Source organism: Schistocerca piceifrons, chromosome 4 (assembly GCF_021461385.2).
Source record: "Schistocerca piceifrons isolate TAMUIC-IGC-003096 chromosome 4, iqSchPice1.1, whole genome shotgun sequence".
In the NCBI taxonomy this organism is placed as follows: Eukaryota; Metazoa; Arthropoda; class Insecta; order Orthoptera; family Acrididae; genus Schistocerca; species Schistocerca piceifrons.
In genome coordinates this window covers 799581825-799604507 of record NC_060141.1, presented here as the reverse complement: position 1 = coordinate 799604507, position 22683 = coordinate 799581825, and positions in this window count along the sequence as shown.

Below are 22683 nucleotides of genomic sequence, written 5' to 3'. Positions count from 1 at the left end.
GGAAAGAATTCTGGACCGCATCCAGGAGGATCCTTCTCAGAGAACTAGAAGCATCGCCCGCCACGTGGGTATATCGCACACTGTCGTCCATCGCACTTGGCAAGAGGAGCGTCTGTGGCCTTACCACATTCAACGCGTACAAGCACGGGAAGAACAAGATTTCCGTAGATGTGTGGGCGGGTATGCTCGATAATTACATTACTGGGCCCTACGTTTTTCCTGCACGTTTAACTGGTAACTATTACCGAACGTTTCTAGAGGGAACATTGTTACCAACGTTGTTAGAAGACATTCCGTTAGGCATAAATCATAACATGTGGTTCCTTCACGATGGTGCTCCACTCCACATTGGTCACAGAGTACGCAGATTTTTGCATAGTCGATTTCCAGGACGATGGATCGGGCGTTCGGGTCCACGTCGATGGCCAGCACGCAGCCCTGATTTAAATCCACTGGATTTTTACTTCTGGGGCCATATGGAGGGACTTGTTTATGCTGAGCCAGTAAATAATGTGGACGAATCGAAGCAGAAGATTTTAGATGCCGCCAATACCATAAAGGCCAATGTGCATGTGTTTGAACGAGTGCGACGAAACTGGGTTCGCCGTAATGAAAAATGTGTAGAAGCGAATGGTGGTCATGTCGAACATTAATTGTAGTATTGGTGTAAGAGCAAACGAAGTAATGGGTTTTCTTTTCGATACGATGTTGTTGTACAGAAGGAAAATAATGTGAATTTAATATTCTTTATGGCATTGCCGTAAAAAGGTGAAATAGTTGATTGTAATTAATGCACAACTATCTACTTGGTGATTGACTGAATTTGTACTAATGGAAATACATCGCGTTTGATATTAGCCTGTCTTTACTACTACGACCTTTGTTATCGACTTGTTGAGAAACAGACTGGTTGTATTCAATTCACATAAAGTGAATTACACATTCTTGACAACCCAAAAACCGTTTACATTCCTTTTTTCGGTACCACCTGGTTATCACACTACGTCGTTGTACACGTCTAATGATTTCAATCCTCAGGTCGGCTCGTTGCCTTTCTCTGGCCGCCCCGTCGTTGTAGGCAATAAGCTCGGTACGCCGTGTACTGTCGGTTGACTATGTAAACAGAAATGCGTATACTACATATCCTACAAACATTAGATTTTAATAATACAAAAATAAAATACATGATACAAGAAAATGTGATTAGACATTTTTGTCAAGCACACCGAGATGTACCATCTGTGTAATTTTGGCGCCTTATACCGTTTACACCCTGTATATTATTCTGTTCAGAAGATTACAGGCAACACCTGTAGAACTGTACGTCAGATAATTTTCACATTTATCTGCTCTAGCCTTGTTAGGCATTGTAATGGCAGTCCATGTTGCGAAACGGGACTCGTCAGATTCGTTGCCTCTAGCCGCGTACTCAGATATACAGCTAAACAATAAAGTCTGAATGACTATCCATGTAGTTCAGCGGACCCATGTCATTACATTACAGTCGCAAAACGCCAATAATCACGAACACTAAACGTACTCACAATACTTAAGTCACTAGAGATATCAGTGTAAAAAACGAAGATCCTACCTTCACTGGAAAAACCACGTTGCCGTCAAATGCAGAGCCAAATGGTGCGTACTTTAGTCTGCAGAAAAGTGAAGAAAGACATACAACCAAAAATATGGAAAAGAGAGACCTTGTAACATAACGCGTACGAAACCCACAGTTTGAATGCTTAAAGATTAACCAGAATGTCCTAGTGACAGCCCCCGCGAACAGTAACAAAGGGAGCGCGTAGTAAAGCATAGCACTTGCGCCACGGCCGGCCTTGAGAGCGCCATCGTGAGGTAAGATGAATAATAGATTCACCTCATCCTGCGTACTTACACTACTGGCCACTAAAATTGCTACACCAAGAAGAAATGCAGATGATATACGGGTATTCATTGGACAATTATATTATACAGAACTGACGTGTGATTACATTTTCACGCTATTTGGATGCATAGATCCTGAGAAATCAGTACCCAGAACAACCACCTCTGGCCGTAATAACGGCCTTGATACGCCTGGGCATTGAGTCAAACAGATCTTGGATGGCGTGTAGAGGTACAGCTGCCCATGCAGCTTCAACACGATACCAAATTTCATCAATAGTAGTGACTGGCGTATTGTGGCAAGCCAGTTCCTCGGCCACTATTGACCAGACGTTTTCAGACGGTGAGAGATGTGGAGAATGTGCTGGCCAGGGCAGCAGTCGAACATTTTCTGTATCCAGAAAGGCCCGTACGGGACCTGCAACATGCGGGCGTGCATTATCCTGCTGAAATGTAGGGTTTCACAGGGATCGAATGAAGGGTAGAGCCACGGGTCCTAACACATCTGAAATGTAAAGTCCACTGTTCAGAGTGCCGTCAGTGCGAACAAGAGGTGACCGAGACGTGCAACCAACGGCACCCCATACCATCACGCCAGGTGATACGTCAGTATGGGGGTGCGAATACACGCTTCCAACGTGCTTTCACTGCGATGTCGCCGAACACGGATGCGACCATCATGATGCTGTAAACAGAACTGAATTCATCCGAAAAACGACATTTTGCCATTCGTGCACCCACACTCGTCGTTGAGTACACTATGGCAGGCATTCCTGTCTGTGATGCAGCGTCTAGGGTAACCGCAGCCATGGTCTCCGAGCTCATAGTCCATGCTCCTGCAAACGTCGTCGAACTGTTCGTGCAGATGGTTGTTGTCTTGCAAACGTCCCCACCTGTTGACTCAGGTATCGAGACGTGGCTGCACGATCCATTACAGCCATGCGGATAAGATGCCTATCATCGCGACTGCTAGTGATACGAGGCCGCAGGGATCCAGCACAGCGTTCCGTATTACCCTCCTGAACCACCGTTTCCATATTCCGCTAACAGTCATTGGATCTCGGCCAACGCGACGATAAACCGCAATACGATAAACCGCAGTCGCGATAAGCTACAATCCCTTTATCAGTCGGAAACGTGATGGTAAGCATTTCTCCTCCTTGCACGAGGCATCACAACAACGTTTCACCAGGAAACGTCTGTCAACTGCTGTTTGTGTATGAGGAATGGGTTGGAAACTTTCCTCATGTCAGCACGTTGTAGGTGTCAGCACCGGTGCCAATCATGTGTGAATGCTCTCAAAAGCTAATCATTTGCACATCACAGCATTTTCTTCCTGTCGGTTAAATTTCCCGTCTGTAGCACGTCATCTTCATGGTGTAGCAATTTTAACGGGCAGAAGTTTATATGCAATCAGCAAAAGTTGAATCCGCACACCTCTCCGTTACAACCATGCAACAAACATTAACAGCCACAGCATGAAAATCACACATCGCACACTACGGCTCACACAGTCCCAGACGTAAGAGCACATAAACATACAACATTCGGATCAGCGAGAGGTTACGTGGAGCACACGGCTTGCAAGACAATCAATATTAAGTGATGCCGCAACCCAATCAGGCCATTAAGAGTGTGTTGGGAATAAAATCTCTTATAACAAAATGATGGTCCGTCTCTTTTCCCTCGTGTGCAAGATTTTGTGGACAAACCTATTACTGAACAGCCTTGCTCAAGACATGAGTACTCAATAAGGAGCTAGAATTGGAAAGACTATCTCACAGGCTCAACGGATTGCACGGAAAGATAGCACCAAGTAAATTACACACTGCGTTCCAATTGCGGTAACGTAAACCACGTTGCCTCACTGCCAGCAGCGCTGTGTCCCGTGGAGATACGAAGGCAAACACTGTCCGCTGCTCTAGCTCCAACGGTCAGTCGTATTGACAGCAAGCACACCCAACCTTGCCCGTTTGTCGCCCCACCAGCATTGCTGCTCTGTCATGCTTCCAGCTCTGTCTCCAGGCGGCTATTCACGTGCTGTGTGTTGCTGGCTGTTTCCGCTTTCGCTGGCTAATTCCCACTGCTCTCTCTGCTCCACTATTGCTTTCTGTCACTGATGGAGACACTGGTTGCCCGGCCTCCGTACACACGGAACCGCGCTACACCCAGCATTTCCTGGGCAAGCCACCCTGTTACATAATCAGTCTCGGATGTTAGAAAAAGGGGACGAGGAGTGGCAAACAAACGCAGAATAACATACTGCTCAAGGTAATAAATGATCCACAACACTTAGCAAACTATGTAAATCAGCATTTTTCAAGTAGTCTATTGCTGAGAAGTTACAGCAAAAATTCCCCAAAACAAATGTAACATCTGTAAATAATGTTGCACTAAATACAATGATGTTACTTCCAACTACAGAGAACGAAGTCAATAAAACTGTTCAAAAACTAATAAATAAAAGGTCAATAGGCTTAGATGAAGTACCAGTGTGTGTACTGAAACAATGCATAGAGATTATACAAGATTCTTTAACAAATGTAATAAATGAATTCTTCACATCAGGGATATTTCCAGAGCAGTTAAAACTGACAAGAGTTGTACCTTTGGTTAAGAAAGGTAACGCAGAAGACATAAAATTACAGACCCATTTCCCTGCTGCCACCATTCTCAAAAATAGTTGAAGCAATTATGAAAGACATATTAATGAATTACCTGAATAAATACAATCTTTTAAGCGAATTACAGTTTGGTATCCGAAGTGGTAAAAATACGGAGTTAGCCCGAGAAGAATTCACATTTGTAATTAATGCTCTTGATAAAGATGAGTGTGTCACAGGCATGTTTTTGGATCTTTATAAGGTTTTGATACAGTCACCCACAAGATTCTCTGAAATAAATTAGAAGCATTAGGAAGAAGAGGAGTAACTAATGACTGGTTTCGATCATACCTAACAGATAGGGTACAAAGAGTAGAGATAACACATACTTCAAATAGAGCTAAATATTTAGTAAAAAAACGTACCTGAACCAAAATACATAAATATAGGAGTTCCGCAAGGTAGCACATTAGGACGAATACTGTTCCTGATATACCGCAACGACTTTCCATTAGTGCTACTCATGGTGAAAAAATTCTCTTCGTTGATGACAGCAATATTATAGTCACTGAGACAACAAGAGAACTCCTCGCAGAGAAAACAAATGAAGCTCTCAAGGAAGTTTACGATTGGTCAATAAGCAGTAAAGTGACATTGAACATAAAGAAAACTAATGCCATGAATATCAGTTTGCAGAGGGAAAATGACAATGTTAAATTCAACATAGATGGCATCTCCATAGGCTGTGTAACAAATCCAAAATTTCGAGGAATGAATATTGACTCTCATTTTTAGTGGTGTGAACACACAAAGGTACTTGCAAACAAAATATCATCAGCATGTTATGCCCTTAGAATCCTATCATCAGTGTGTAACATTCAATGTCTTTTAGTTACATACTATTCATATGTACACTCAACTCTTAGCTATGGGATTCTGTTTTAGGGCAACAAATGCACAAAATCCAGAAAAGAACCATAAGAATAATACCCAAAAATACTAGTCGGGCTCATTATAAAGATCTGTCAAAACACTGGGGATTTTAACTGCACCATGTGAGTACATTTACCAGTTAGTTGTACACACCAAAAATAACATTGGTAATTACTGCATAAACAGTTCTGTCCATGACCATGGAACGAGAGATATACTTACATTTACGAAGAAAAAATAAACATTAAACTCAAAACAGCATTTTCAAAAAAATTTGTTACCAAAGCAGATTAAAGAAATTTCAAAAAAACGCTTATTTGAAAAGGCAGCTAGAAAGTACCTGTTATGCAATACATTTTATACATTGAAGGATTACTTGGATAAAACAGAGTAGGGGTTTGGTAAATAAAAATTTATACAAATAAATAATATTAATGAGTATAAAACATCCAACATTCCACATTACACCTTCACACTGTTTTTTTCCTTCTTTTTTTCCCTTTTCTTTACATGCTTTCCCCCAAGCTATGCATAGAACAACACTAACACCTGTTTCTGAGCTCAACATCTCACTCATTATAGAGGAATGCTGAGTAAGTTTTTCAGGATAGCAAATGGGAAGTTGCGGTACCGAAAATGACCCAGAGATCACCGGTGTGTGTGTGTGTGTGTGTGTGTGTGTGTGTGTGTGTGTGTGTGTGTGTGTTTGTTTGTATAGTGAGTAAAGTGTTGCGAAACAATATGTGTATAGTGTGTGCAGTGACTGGTAGGGAGATATAAGTTAACAATGTGGCACTACATAATTAAATGAACTATTCGTAAAAAAGAGTATTGTATACCATGAGTATATCTAATGATTGTCTCTAACTAGAAGTCTGTAAATGTATGTGTATACGGATTAACTTTTTTAAATTGGCCTAAACTTGTAAATACTTGGACATATCCTACATCCCTGTAAAAAGAGATCTACAGATGAATAAAGCTACTATTACTACTACTAAGCAAGCTCGGCCGTCGCACCATCCATAGTCCTGGCGATGCACCGAAGACTTGTCAGTTGCTGCTAGCGGCGCCCCACAGCAGTACCAAGAGAAGTTGCCACTTCGGTACTGTATAACAGACACTCGTACACTCTGGCAGGACATTGCTCCATGCCTTGCCGAGGCACCGTAATCGATGACTAGGAGGTCTGTGCGCCCATTGGTGCATCAAAAATGCAAGAGCAGTGCTTGCGCTACTCCTAAGAGTGGCGGGAATCTAAGTGTGCTCTGAAATTACTATTTCAAGGTGCAAAAATCCTCTGACGCATAAACCGAATCTTGGTGTAGTGTACTTTGAAGAATGCTAAACTGCTTTCCCAGGCTTTTTATGCTTACCTAAAGATAAATATGTTAAATAAATTCTGTGTCAGACTATGACCTACAGGAGACGAATGATAGTATTATCAGTACAGTTTATGAGTTTGATAAATTTGAAATAACTCACAACTCTTTTTTTTTCTGATGTCACAGAAGATAGCTCAGTGTCATAAACGGTTCAAAGAGGTGAAGTCTGATACTCAAGTGAAACGAAACTTTGAGGCATAGTATGGACGGAAACCAACATTGCGTAGCAGTCTCGGTATGTTCATCTGTTCAGAGATAGTTACTGGACTCGGCTGTTCGATACAGGATGGCAGATCACTTTTCAGCCACCTAGTTTCAAACTTATTTCCTTTGGCTACCAGTTCCGTTAAACTACGCCATCTTCAGGCCACTGACAGACGTGGAGGAGGTTCTGGCTCCCGTTTTGACGTGTAGGAAGATTCCACATCGGGTCTGGACCCTGTTTTGACCAGAACCGAGGTGGAATCTTCATACACGTCGATCAGGGGCCTAAAGATGCCGCATTAAATCGCCAAAACTTGTAGCCAAATAAAGTCAGTTTGGAAACTAGACGGCTGAAAGGTGTTTGATCTGACATTCTTACTTCGGATTGGCGTACGTGATGTGCGGAAACAGGTTGCGTTCACAATAAACCGGAGGTGGATGGTCCATATTGTTTCAGACGCCAACATGTACAAGCTCGCGGGGGGAAGGGGGGGGGGGGGGAGAGCGTCCAACAAAATCAATATGTGTGGTGGACACAGAGTTGGAAATGTCACAGTGACCAGTCCACTAAGTTTTCCAGAAGAGTCTATGACTTCCCGTCTACAAGACACATCTGCTTCAGACACTAGGCCCTAACGACAAACCATTCCGTGAACAGTTTTGCAGTGGATGTGCTAGATTAGATTGATGCAAATTATGACTTTTTTTGAAAAGATTTATTTCTCAATTAGTTAACTTTTAATATATTCAGCAAATTGAACCACCATAAAGTGCACATATGGGGTCAAAATGTACTCAACAAACACGTGAAATGGAAACTGACAGTTCCAAGGTCAAAGTGTGATAAGGGGTCCGGCACAGTTGCGCCATACACGAACTATAAATCATCCAGGTTACTGTCAACAATGATGCTTATCTGGGCGAATTACAAGCGTTTGCTTTGCTACCATTGAAACATCTGCGAGCGGACGACATTTTTCAGTAGAATTTGGCATCAACTCTACAGTCCCAAAATATACGTCACTTTCTGAATGAAAAGTTTCCAGATAGTTGTATTCGCTTGATCCGATGTAGCTAGACTGCTTGCTATAGGCTTCTGTAAAGACGTAAGTGTGCTGAAGTAAGGGTACAGGCTCACCGGACTTAAGGATACACATTTGCAACCCATTTGCGAGCGACGTCGTCGATTTCCTGCAGTGCACTTGAAGAGAAATTGAATTACGATTGGATGTGGCTCATGCCACTAGCTGCTCACTCATTGAGGTGTACGATACAGAACAGAACTTGTTGTAAACCAGTTGTTTTTATACACACTACTGGCCATTAAAATTGCTACACCAAGAAGAAATGCAGATGATATACGGGTATTCATTGGACAGATATATTATACAAGAACTGACATGTGATTACATTTTCACGCAATTTGCGTGCATAGATCCCGAGAAATCAGTACCCAGAACAACCACCTCTGGTCGTAATAACGGCCTTGATACGCCTGGGCATCGAGTCAAACAGAGTTTGGATGGCGTGTACAGGTACAGCTGTCGATACAGCTTCAACACGATACCACAGTTCATCAAAAGTAGTGACTGGCGTAATGTGACGAACCAGTTGCTTAGCCAACATTGACGAGACATTTTCAATTGGTGAGAGCTCTGGAGTATGTGCTGGCCAGGGCAGCAGTCGAACATTTTCTATATCCAGAAAGGCCCGTACAGGACCTGCAACATGCGGTCGTGAATTATCCTGCTCAAATGTAGAGTTTCTCAGAGGTCGAATGAAGGGTAGAGCCACAGGTCGTAACACATCTGAAATGTAACTTCCAGTGTTCAAAGTGCCGTCAGTGCGAACAAGACGTGACCGAGACGTATAACAAATGGCTCCCCCATACCATCTCGCCGGGTGATACGCCAGTATGGCGATGTCGAATACACGCTTCCAATGTGCGTTCATCGCGATGTCGCCAAACACAGATGCGACCATCATGATGCTGTAAACAAAACCTGGATTCATCCGAAAAGATGACGTTTTGCCATGGTCTCCGAGCTGATAGTCAATGCTGCTGCAAACGTCGCCGAACTGTTGGTGCAGGTGGTTGTTGTCCCCATCTGTTGACTCAGTGATCGAGACGTGGCTGCACGATCCGTTACAGCCATGCCGATAAGATGCCTCTCATCTCGACTGCTACTGGTACGAGGCCATTGGGATCCAGAACGGCGTTCCGTATTACCCTCCTGAACCCACCGATTCCATATTCTGCTAACAGTCATTGGATCTCGACCAACGCGACCAGCAATGTCGCTATACGATAAAGCGCAATCACGATAGGCTGCAATCCGACCTTTATCAAAGTCGGAAACGTGATGGTACGCATTTCTACGCCTTGCACGAGGCATCACAACAACGTTTCACCAGGCAACGCCGGTCAACTGCTGTTTGTGTTTGAGAAATCCGTTGGACACTTTCCTCATGTCAGCACGTTGTAGGTGTCTCCACTGGCGCCAGCCTTGTCTGAATGCTCTGAAAAGCTAATTATCTCCATATCACAGGAGCTTCTTCCTGCTGGTTAAATTTCGCGTCTGTAGCACGTGGTGTAGAAAATTTAATGTCCAGTAGTGTAGTATAGTTACGAAACTGTAAAATAGTAGAGATGTGGCGATAATTAATGGACAAATTGCACTTCGCAGTACAACTCTCATACTTCTATAGGAGTACTAATTTCGTATTACTATTGGCTACTTTGATAATAAGATTTAGAGAAGCTGGTGCCATCACGTATTTTGTAATTTAATGTACACAGCATATGACGTTTCAATCCAATGTGTTCTATGAATTCTAAGGTAATTAGAGGACACACAGTGGGACGAAATATTACATTCATACCCATTGCCAAGGTGGCATTCATACACTTAGTATCCGAATTACGAGGTATGAGCCATCACAAAGATACGACAAAAGACAACTCTCCTGTTTTAATGTATTTTTCTACCCCAAATATTTTCGTAGCTGTGCTTCAGAAGTAGACAACTTCGGTTGCTACTTCTAATGTGTTTCCAGAGGACAGATGTGAGTCCTTATGTCGCTGTGAAATACCAGCTGTACAATCGTGTCATTGTTTATGTTTAGTTTGATCGTTTTCGCTTATTAATTAACTCTGGTTATTTCTCTTTTACACAGCTGCTGTGTTTTTAAAAATTTCCAGAGTCTTGATTTTGTTGCCTGCATGTCTGGTAAAAAAAATTTATCACACTAAATTTTTACCAGGAAACTCTTTGGACGCAAGACCCACGTGCGTTACTTTGTTAATTTGGTTAAGGAATATGATGGAAAGGTTCGCCATTACGGAAAAAACGGTTTAACTCTGTAAGAGACGGCACTTTTCCATGAGACAGAAATCACCTATTTTGTAAGTGCTGGGATGGAAGCGTCAGGAATGAAACCTCCATTTTTCTCATTCATATTTTGAGAAATGCCTTCGCGTTTTACATGTGTCTTTAGTTAAAATAAATACCACATTGTAGGATTATAAGGGTCACAGAATTCTGATTAACTGGTTTTCTCGAATCTTAAAGTGAATAAGTTTCCATCCGTAACCTGACACGTATTCTGACTCACGAGGACGTTCTTGCTCCACATATTCTTTCTCTGTGTTCTCTTGTCTGTTTTTCAGTGCATATTTTAAAATTATAGTTACTGCAAGAATCTGAGGAGCTTGCAGTTTGGGTAACATGTAGTCCTGTGTGGTGAGAGTTTTATATTTGTCAGATAGGGCGCGGGTGTGCATAGAGTTTCAGGCAATTTCTTACCCCTGGTGTTAGAAACTGACGCTAAAAGACGGAAGAATCATCAATGACTAACAGTGAGGATGTGGCAGACAATGGAATAAACTGTATTTAATGCGCGCAACGTGTATCAACAGGACATGTGGCCTGCAATTGCAAAAGTGTCATCATGATATCTCTATTGAAAAAAAATATTACAGATGATTCCCTCACTCGAGTTTCCGCGGTCAGGCTGCCAAGGGGAAGGTAACCACGAGAAAAAGCTGAATAGCCAACCAAAGGTTAAAATACTTCAGAGCATGGATATTAAAATTTTTGAAGGTCATAGGGAAGACAAATATTTGACATGGGGAATGGAAAGGCTCAGTTATGGTGGTGGTCAGTGAGCTGAAATGGATCAGCCGAATTCACCGAGATATCAATAGCAGCAGAAAATGCTATAACAGGAGTAGGACTCGTTATTAGTCAGCGTGGAGATACTAAAAACAGTTCAGCGAAGTGCTGCTATCATCGGAATCGACAGCAAACGAAAGCCAAACACAATAGTTCTGGTACATATACGGACGTCACAAGCAGAAGATGAAGAGATAGAGAAAGTGTATGAACATACTGAGCAGGAGATTCAATATGTAGAGGTAGATGAATAATAATTATGGGGTACTGGATTACGACAATATGGGATGGAAAGAGAGGCGGAGCTAAAAATGTATGGCCTTGGTAACAGGAATGAAAGAGCAGAAAGGATGTGTCATGGTATGAATTTCAGCTACTGAAAATCACAAAACGAGAAGGCATACGGGAGACTTCCATCCAGATTGCGTAGTGGTCACACAGAGATTATGGAATTAGACACTGGGCTGCAAGGCTGCAAGGATCACAATCTGGAAATAAATAGTAGGCAAAATTTTAATACACTCATCCGGATAACCAATCTGCAAAGAAGTGGTAACCTGAAGTGAGGAATGTTTAAATGCGTACAAAATTCTTTGAGGTTATAGATACTGTGATAACGAGATCCAGAATATGTAACTGAGTTGAAGAGGAATCGATATCTCTAAAAAGGGCAGTCACAGAATTTGCGCGGATAAACATATATAAAAGGACGTTAACTGCAAAGAACCTTAGGTTCGTTGTTGTTGCGATCTTCAGTCCAAAGGCTGGTTTGATGCAGCTCTACATGCTACTCTATCCTGCGCAAGCTTCTTCATCTCCGAGTAACTACCGCAACCTACATCCTTCTGAATCTGCTTAGTGTATTCATCTCTTGGTCTCCCTCTACGATTTTTACCCCCCCCCCCCCCACGCTTCCTTTTAATACTAAATTGGTGATCCCTTGACGCCTCAGAATGTGAACTACCAACTTATCCCTTTTTCTATTAGGTTGCCCCATGAATTCCACTTCTTCCCAATTTTACTCAATATTAATAATACTCATATAAAAAAAATAGTAGTATAAAACTTTCTTAATCACTTCTGCTGGTGACAAAGCATCTAAAATGAATGGTAAAATGGGGCATAGAATATTTTTACTTGCTTCGTAACGAATTTTCATTCCACCGTTCAGTATCAGATTCCCCGTCAGACCGACGAGAACGTTGAAGGGCCGCCTTATTCAGAGGCCAGTGACTGACCTCAAAATTACTCAGTTTGCGTAATTAGCTTACCCGGATACTGAAATAAAAGATTGGTAAAATGAATCTCAGGGAGACTGAAAAAAAAGTTTGATGAAGTAAACGCCGATTGAACACTAGAAGCATTCGGCTGTAGCTAGCAAACAATTCGACGGCAACTCTCCTTCGCTGCAGCCTGAAAAAGGGCTGAAATGCAACATAATAAATTCAGATGTCGCTTAAATAGAAGAGGGAAGTCGGTTCGTAATTCAAACACGGATTTTATAATAAAATCAAGGTAGCTATTTAACCAAAAGTTACAGATACGAGGGCGACACTTACATTTTACGAAACAGCCATCGAAAACAAACGAGAGAGAGAGAGAGAGAGACAGAGAGAGAGAGAGAGAGAGCTCCCAGCTCCTGCTTTTATATAGCTTAAAACAAATTACGGCGACTGCCTTCAACTTGCTCTGCAGAGCAAACATTTCTCTGAAATATTCTTTATCAGATCAGCGCAAAATTACATCCCCTATATCATAAATTGTATAAATTATTATTATATAAATTATATATTATATTGCATATCATACATCATGACCTTTTCTCCTTATAATACAGATTTTTTCACAGAGAAAATTTGTTCTAAATGTCTTTTAGCAGTAACTAAACGCTTGAAGCATATTTTATTAAATATTCGAAAAAGCACATATCAAGTACTTCTATTCATCTAATCTTTAGCATTCTTCTGTAGCCCAACATTTCGAAAGCTTCTATTCTCTTCTTGTCCATGTTTCACATTCAGATATGGCTAAACCCCACACAAATAATTTCAGAAAAACTTCGTGGCACATAAATCTGTACTCGATGTTAACAAACTTCTTTTCTTCAGAATCACTTTCCTTGCCGTAGCCAAATTAAATCCTCTCTACTTCGACCATCCTCAGTTATTTTGCTGCCCAAATAGCAAAACTCATTTACTACTTTAAGTATGTCATTTCCTGATCTAATTCTCTTAGCATCACCTGACTTAATTCGATTACATTCCATTGTCCTCGTTTTTCTTCTGTTTATGTTCATCTTATATCCTCCTTTCAACACACTGCCCTTCTAGGTCCTTTGCTGTCTCTGATAGAATGTCAATTTCATCGGCAAACCTCAAGGTTTTATTTCTTCTCCCTGGATTTTAATTCCTATTGCAAACTTTTCTTTGGTTTGCTTTACTGCTTGTTCAATGTACAGATTGAATAACATCGGGGGTAGGATACAACCCTGCCTCACTCCCTTCTCAACCACTGATTCCCTTTCGTGCCCCACGACTCTTATAACTGACATCCGCTTTCAGTACAAATTGTAAATAGCCTTTCACTCTCACTATTTTACCCATGCCACCTTTAGGTTTTGAAAGAGAGCATTATAGTCAACAGTGTCAAGAGCTCTCTTTAAGTCTACAAATGCTAGAAAAGTAGGTTTGCCTTTCCTTAACCTATCTTCTAAGATAAGTTATAGTGACAGTACTGCCTCGCGTGTTGCTACATTTCTACCAGTTTTTCCATTCGTCTGTATAGAATTCGTGTTAGTATTTTGCAATCGTGACTTATTAAACTGATTGTTCGATAACTTTCACACATGTCAGCACCTGCTTTCTTTGGAACTGGAATTATTATATTCTTCTTGAAAACTGAGGGTATTTCGTCTGTCTTTCAGTGCTCTGTCAGCATCACATCTCCAATTTCATCTTCATCTACGCCTTCTTCCATTTCCATAATATTGCCCCCAAGTACATCTCCTTTGTATAGACCATTTATATACCCCTTCCACCTTACGGTCTTTCCCTTCGTTGCTTAGGACAGAGCTCTTGATATTCATACAGGTGGTTCTCTTTTTTTCCAAAGGTTCCTTTAATTTTTCTATAGGCGGCCTTACCTCTAATGATATATGCTTCCCCACCGTTACTTTCGTCTTGTAGCCATTCCCGCTTAGCCGTTTTGCACTTTCAGTCGATCTCATTTTTGAGTCTTTTGTATTCCTCATTCACTGCATTTTTATACCTTCTCTTTTCATCAATTAAATTCAATATCTTCCGTGTTACACAAGGATTTCTACTAGCCCCCGTCGTTTTACCTTCTTGATCCTCTGCTGCCTTCACTATTTCATCTATTAAAGCTACCCATTCTACTTCTACTGTATTCCTTTCCCCTGTTCTTGTCAATCGCTCCCTAATGCTCCCTATAAAACTTTCTACAATCTCTAGTTCTTTCAGTTCCTTCAGTTCCTACCTTTCTGCACATTCTTCAGTTTTAATCAGCAACTCATTACCAATAAATTGTGGTCAGAGACCCCATATGCTCGAGAAAATGTCCTACGATGTCTCTTCTTAGCGTTATAAAATCAATATGAAACCTCCCGGTGTATCCAAGGGCTCTTCCACGTATACAACCTTCTTTCAAGAATCTTAAGGGTTATTAAGTTACGTTCTGTGCACAATTCTGACAGGATCCTTCCTCTTTTATTCCATACCCCCAGTCCATTTTCACCTACTACTTTTCCTCCTCTTCCTTTTCCTACGATCGAATTTCAGTCCCCCATGATCATTAAATTCCCCAATGATTATTAAATTTTCGTCTCCCTTAACTATTTGCACAACTTCTTTAATCTCATCATACATTTCTTCAATCTCTTCATCATGTGCGGAGCTAGTTTGCATATAAACTTCTACTACTGTATTTGGTATGGGTTTGGTGTCTGTCTTGGCTACACCAATGCGTTCATTATGCTGTTCATAGCAGGTTATCAGCGTTCCCACTTCTTTATTCATAATCAAACCTACTCCTGAAGTACCCCTGTTCCTCCTACCATCAAACTTCACTAATTTACACTATATCTAACTTTTAGCTATCCATTTACCTTTTTAAATTTTCGAACCTACCTACCCGATTAAGGGCTCTGACTTTCCACGCTCCGATCCGCAGAACGCCAGTTTTGTTTCTCCTGATAAAGACGTCTTCCTGAGTAGTCCCCGTCCGGAGATCCGAATGAGGGTTCATTTTAACTCCGGAATATTTCACCCAAGAGGACGCCATTATCATTTAACCACACAGTAAAGCTGCACGCTCTAGGGGAAAATTACGGCTGTAGTTTCCCCTTGCTTTCAGCCGTTCGCAGAACCAGAACAGCAAGGCCATTTTGGTTAGTGTTACAAGGCTAGATCAGTCAATCATCCAGACTGTTGCCCCTGCAACCACTGAAAAGGCTGCTGCCCCTCTTTAGGAGCGACAATACATTTGTCTGGCCTCTGAACAGATACCCCTCCGTTGTTGTTGCAACGATGGTACGGCTTTCTGCGTCGCTGAGGCACGCAAACCTCCCAAACGGCACGTCCATGGTTAACGGGAGGGGAGGAGGGTGAAGGGGGAGGGGGAGGAATTGGTTCAAAAATGGCTCTGAGCACTATGGGACTCAACTGCTGAGGTCATTAGTCCCCTAGAACTTAGAACTAGTTAAACCTAACTAACCTGAGGACATCACACACATCCATGCCCGAGGCAGGATTCGAACCTGCGACCGTAGCGGTCTCGCGGTTCCAGACTGCAGCGCCAGAACCGCGCGGCCACTTCGGCCGGCTGGGGAGGAATTCCTCACTTAATTGACGAAAGGAGGAAGTGCGAATGTGTGCTGGAAAATTCAGGGCTACAGAATTATTAGTTAATTAGGACGAAAAAAATAGGAAGTTAAGGAAAACCAAGGCGAAATGGCTGAAGAAAAATTTGAATAAACCGAGATAACGACATGATCATCTGAAAGGCTGATTCAGCGTATGGAAAAGTCAAAGCAACTTTCGCTAAAATTAAAAACAAGTTCAATGGAAATACCACTGTAGAGCAGAAGAAAGAGCAGATAGGTGGAAAGAGTATGTCAAAGACCTCTACGAGGGGAAAGACTTGTCTAATGATTTGATTGAGGAAGAAAGACGCGCGGGATTAGCCGAGCGGTCTCAGGCGCTGCGGTCATGGACTGTGCGGCTGGTCCTGTGGAGGTTCGAGTCCTCCCTTGGGCATGGGTGTGTGTGTTTGTCCTTAGGATAATTTAGGTTGTGTGTAAGCTTAGGGACTGATGACATTAGCAGTTAAGTCCCATAAGATTTCACACACACTTGAACATTTTTGAGGTAGAAACGGGAGCCGATATGATAGGCATAAGGGATTCATTAGTAGAGATAGAGTTTAATATAGCTTTGGAAGACTTGTGATCAAATAAGGCAGAAGAAGTAGATAGCATTCCAACGGAACAGCCGCGCGGGGTAGCCGTGCGGTCTGGCCGACCTGCCACGGTTTGCGCTGCTACCCTCCGAAGGAGGTTGGAGTCCGCACTGGTGCATGGGTGTGTGTGTTATCGTTAGTTTACGTTAGATTAAGTAGTGTGTAAGCCTAGGGACCGATGACCTTAGCAGTTTGGTCCCGTAGGAACTGCCCACGAATTGCCATTTCCAACGGAACATCTAAAATCATTGGGGGAGGGGGGGTCCGGCAACTAGGCCAGGTGACTAGTCAAGAAGGCGTGTAGAATCTATAAGTCTGGACACGTACCAGACTTTCGGAAAAACGTCATCCCTACCATACCATGCCAAAGTTGTCAAGGACGGATAATTGTGGGAACTATTGCAACCCTGTTTTTGGGACTTATGTATCCACGTTGCGGAAAAAAATTATGTACAGAATATTGAAAAAAAAACTGAGGATCTATTAGATGACGATTAATTTGCCTTTCGGAAAAATAAGGGTACGGGAGCGGTAGATCTGACGTTTAAGAAAAATTTAGATACATTTACATGACCTAGCTCGCCTGGAAAAAGAGTCGAGCACGTAAAGTGGCGTAGTATGTTCGAAAATTCTGAAAAAAAATGGGATAGTGAATCAAGGACTGTGGGGAAACAGCAAAACAAATCGAAGCGTTTGAAATCTGATAGTATAGAAGGATGCTGAAAATAAAGTAGACTGTCAGGGTAATGGTTGATGAGGTTCTCCGCAAAATCGGCAAAGAAATTACTTGTGAGACACACTAAGAAGTAGAAGGGACAGGATGATAGAATATGTATTAAAGACATCAGGGAATAATTTCCAGGGTACAAGATGAAGCTCTAAAGGGGTTCAAACTATAGGAGACAAAGAGTTTGGAGTACTACCACAAATACACAAATGAAAAAAAGTTTTCCATCACTCCAGTTCCCAGAACTCCTGAAGATAGACGTTGACTGTGGATATTGTATCACAGACACAGTCCCTTTGACTGTTCAGAGATGTCACTAAACCCGCCCAAGGATGGAAACAACCACGCATGAGCAGCACCTATTAGTCGGAGGTGGTGTGACAGCCGATCAGTTCCAGTGATTCCACCAGGAAAGATGTACACGGCTGGGGTTGTCTGCAGTTCAACCATGCCTAGACGGTCAATACCGCGGCTCGATCGCTTCCGCATTGTTACTTTGTGCCAGGAAGCGCTCTCAACAATGGAAGTGTCCAGGCGTCTCGGAGTGCATCAAAGCAATGTTGTTCGGACATGGAGGAGATAGAGGGAGACAGGAACTGTCGATGACATGCCTCGCTCAGGCCACCCAAGGGCTATTGCTGCAGTGGATGACCGCTATCTACAGATTATGGCTCGGAGGAACCCTGACAGCAGCGCCACCATGTTGAAAAACGCTTTTCGTGCAGACGCAGGACGTCGTGTTACGATTCAAACTGTGCGCAGTAAACTGCATGATGCGCAACTTCGCTCCCGACGTCCATAGCGAGGTCCATCTTTGCAACCACGACACCATGCAGAACGGTACAGATGGGCCCAGCAACATTCCGAATGGACCGTTCAAGATTGACATCACGTTCTCTGCACCGGTGAATGTCGCATATGCCTTCAACGCCTTTGACACACTGTCCAGCGAGTGCAGTAAGTGGAGGTTCCCTGCCGTTTTGGGTTGGCGTACGTCTGCAAACAACCTAAGACGGCTGTTCAAATTGTCTCCTAAATCGTTTATATGTTTTTCGTTAACGCATTTTTTTGCAAAGCTGCCATGGGATTCTCCAACCCAAGCGCTTCCCACATTTTTGGAGCTCTGAAGAAAGACGTACCTGGCTGTAGATTGCTTCGGACCTAGAGGTGTACTCCTGTGTACACCTCTGTTCATTAGTGAAACGATTCTGTGCCATTGTAACGTATGTTACGTAACAGATAATGATATAACTGTGAACCGTTCGCTACCATTCATATTCTAAGCCTATTTCTTTGCAATTGCCGAACTTATTTTCAGCATGGGAGTTTTCGGGACTATTATGATTCTGACAACTACTATTTGAAATTACATTTATCGTGTTATGCTCTTACCACTGTATTTTAATCTTCCATTCCTTTACATTTTCACTTTATCTCTGAAAGCGTTAACTATAGAATGAAGTCAAATTTTTTTCCTTTGCCCGTTATAGGCAGATAAGCTTACTTTTTGGAAATATATAAATTATTAAAAGTCCGTACAAATTGGATTTACGCTTAGCTAATCATTCATTCCTTACAAAATATGTTTTTATTTCGAATATTGTTTTCTATATAAAGTTTATGGTTGTCTTACTGCAATGTTGTACTGTTGATTAGTAACACTTGTTTCCTTTATAATTTTTGCAAGAATTGGAGGGAGTCTATATGAAGTAATGGAGAGTATCGGACATGGAGACACAAGTCAAAGACTTGATTCAATGATAATCTATAAAATGTACTTACTGAAATTCTACGAAGTTTAAAGACATTTACATTCAAGAACTGTTTTGTATTGATCAATGTGAAATACACGAAAAGTTGGTTTTCAAAAGTGTTTATTACAAAAGTTTACAAGTTCATCCAGTTTTGTTTTCGTTTAATTGAACAGAGTTGCATTACTGACAGAATTCATCTCATGAATACAGTACAAGGGTCCGTCGTTACCACCAGAATATTTTGTTCTTAGGCACATTAAGATCAAGGCCTAGTTAGTGATCATATTCCGAATTTCTTACAGAACTAAGAGCTCAACCAACATCAACATTTTATGACTTCAGTTTACTGTAACAAACAACACAAGCGCTGTCTCCCTACAACCTTGGTTCCCAGAATGTGCTACGACACAGTTCTACGTCTGTTGATTCTGACAGTAATGTCTAGAAACTAATTTTTTGTTCAGTAATTATTTTAGTGTTTATTGGACTGAAGGAACGGGGTTGACTGAATCTTATACTTTTAGTTCTTCTGGATGCTTACGCCTGGTTGCAATTTATGTAGGTTATCGCTAGTAGAGTAATCGAATAGGAGTGGTATTTTCAGGCTATTTATGAACAATATGGTACACCTGCTTAATTTTAACTTTATTGCCAGTTGCCGATTCCTGCACTGAACTTCGATCCTTGGCAGGTCTTTCCGCATTTTGATACAGACTTCTGGTATTGCGATCTTCGTATAAATGACGCTCGTTGGCATTAGTCAGACAGTCATGCAGCAGCTGGCAAGGACATAAGTAGCAACAGGGAAGTAACTGATTTTGTGTCATTTTACGAGTTCTTATGTAGGAGAAAATCATATACTTCGATCTGTGTGCTTTGTCAGTTTAGTTTCTCGAACCTGAATATTTAATAGACACAGATCTCGCGTTTTAGTTTGTTCGGAAGGTAAACCGAATTGATGACGTATTACTAGTGCCTAATCAGGATCGAATTATTTAATCTCACCTGAGTGCTTTGGCATTTCGATTTTTGGATTTTTGCGCGCTAATCTAATTTATTAGGCACAATTTTTTGCATTTCCGTCAGTGTCTGTGGTACATTTCCGTATCGCATGTCAATAATCCTCTGTTTGTCTGTGTTGTGTAATTTTACGCGGTCTTTAATATTGACAGGGACAGCGATTGCAGGCGGGCTGCTGCATGGTTGGAGATGCGAGTTGAGTTGGTGAAACTTCGCTCTCAGCTCCGGGCTGTGTTCGCTTCGGTTACACAACTTGAGGCTACAGTGGATGGGCCGTGGGGATCCAAAGGACGTTCGCCAAGACTCTCGAATCCGCCGATCGGTCCACACCTGTGACCCCTCACACATGGTCCAGTGGAACGTGGTGCCAGTGCGTGTCAGGTGGCGAAAGGTTTCCCAGGGGGCCGAACGTAAGGCCTGCACGGTTAGTCTGACAAACAGATTGGAGATGTTTGTGGCTGACACTGTAGCTCCGCTAGATGCAATCGCTTCTCCTGTTTCAGAGGGAACCTCTCAGTTCGCAAGATCTGTGTAGTCACAGAGGGTGGGGACTATCGGTAGATGCGTTATGGGGTCGCTTAGGGCCAAGGCAGCCAAGGACGCGAAGAAAGACAATGCGCACTCTGTGTGCACACTGGGTGGAGTCATTACAATCGTGTAACTAGTCCTTCCGGATGCCATGAAAAGCACAGGGTGCAGCTAATTTCAGGTGGTTTCACTTCGGTGCCAATGATGTGTGTTTCTTTGGAGCAGAAGAGTTTCTCTCTGGTTTCGAGCGACTATTAGACGTGGTAAGGGCTGTCAGTTCTGCTTGTGAGATGAAAGGAGGGCTTACCATTTGCAGCATGGTTGACAGGAACGATTGCGGATCTCCGGTACAGAGCCGAGTGTCAGGTCGGAATCAGAGGCTCAGACAGTTTTGCGGCCGTGTAGGTAGTGGGGTTTCGGGTTCCGTTAAATATGTCGGGAGAACATTACACGCCGGAGGCTGGTACACGGGTAGCAGGGGCTGTTTAGCGTGGACTGGTCGGTTTTTTAGGTGATAGGGTCTCGAGGAAACACATAAAGTGCCTCAGTCTCAAAGCGTGCTGGTCAAGCATAGGATGAACGTAGATCTAGGAACAATTGGTATACCAGTTACAAATTGTCCAAGCTGCGTTTGGAAAGTACCAGAGTTCTAAGAGGTAGTAGAAAGCACTGATTCTCAAATCGTTATAAGCACTGAAAGATGGCTAATGTCGGAGACAAGTTCAAACGAAATTTTTGCAAAGGGCCTAACAGTGTTCTGAAAGGATAAACACAGTAGGCGATGGCGACTTTGTTGCTCTTAGAAAATTTTTTCCTGTACCGAAACTGAAGTGGACATTGCTTGTTAATTATTATGGTCAGACATCATATTTGGCAAACGAAAGAAAATAATAATTGGATCCTTTCAGCGACCTCTCATCTCAGATTGATTAAAGGTTCAAAGAAAACTTGAGTCTAATTTCTAAAACGTTCGTAGAATTATATTTGGTAGTGACTTCAATTGATCCTCGACATGTTGTCGAAAATACATGTTTTCATCCGGAAGTTCACCTAAAACATCATCCGAAATTGTGTTAAGCGCATTCTCTGAAAATTATTTCGAGCAGTTAGTTCATGAGCATATTAGAATGATATACGGTTGTGGAAACACACTGGACCTCTTAGCAACAAATAATTCTGAGGTAATGACGAGCTTCAAAACGGATACGGTAATTGGTGAATACAGGGTTGTCGTAGCGAGACTGAATACCGCAACAACCAAATCCTCCAAAAATTAAAGACAATTGTACCTGTACGAAAAAGCTTCAAAAAATTCGCTTGACGCCTTCCTGAGAAGGAATCTCCGCTCATTCCAAATTAACAATGAAAATGTAGACCAGATGTGGCTTGAATTTAAAGAAATAGTACCGACAGCACTTTAGAGATTTATACCACGTAAGTTAACGGATAACTTAGCTGATCCCTCTTTGTATGCAATACGGGTCAGAACACTGTTGCAGAAACAACGAAAAAAGCGTCCCAAATTGAAACAAACACAAAATCCCCAAGACTGACCAATTTTTAGAAGCTCGAAATTTAGAGCGGACTTCAGTGCGAGACGCTTATAATACGAATAGTTTGTCTCGAAACCTGGCAGAAAATCCAAAGGGTTTCTCGTTGCATGTAAACTACCCTCTGTAAAGTACAACCGATGGCTTCTCTGCACGATAGCAATGGAATTACTGTCGATGACAGTGCCGCTAAAGGAAAGTTACTAAACACATAAGAGACAACCGATGGCTTCTCTGCACGATAGCAATGGAATTACTATTGATGACAGTGCCGCTAAAGGAGAGTTACTAAACACAGACTCCCGAAATTCGTTCGCCAAAGTAGACTAAATAAGTATTCCAGAATTCGAATCAAGAACTCTGCCAACATGAGTAACATAGAAGTAGATAACCTCGGAGTTGTGAAGCAACTGTAATCACTTAATAAAAGCAAGTCTTCCGGTGCAGA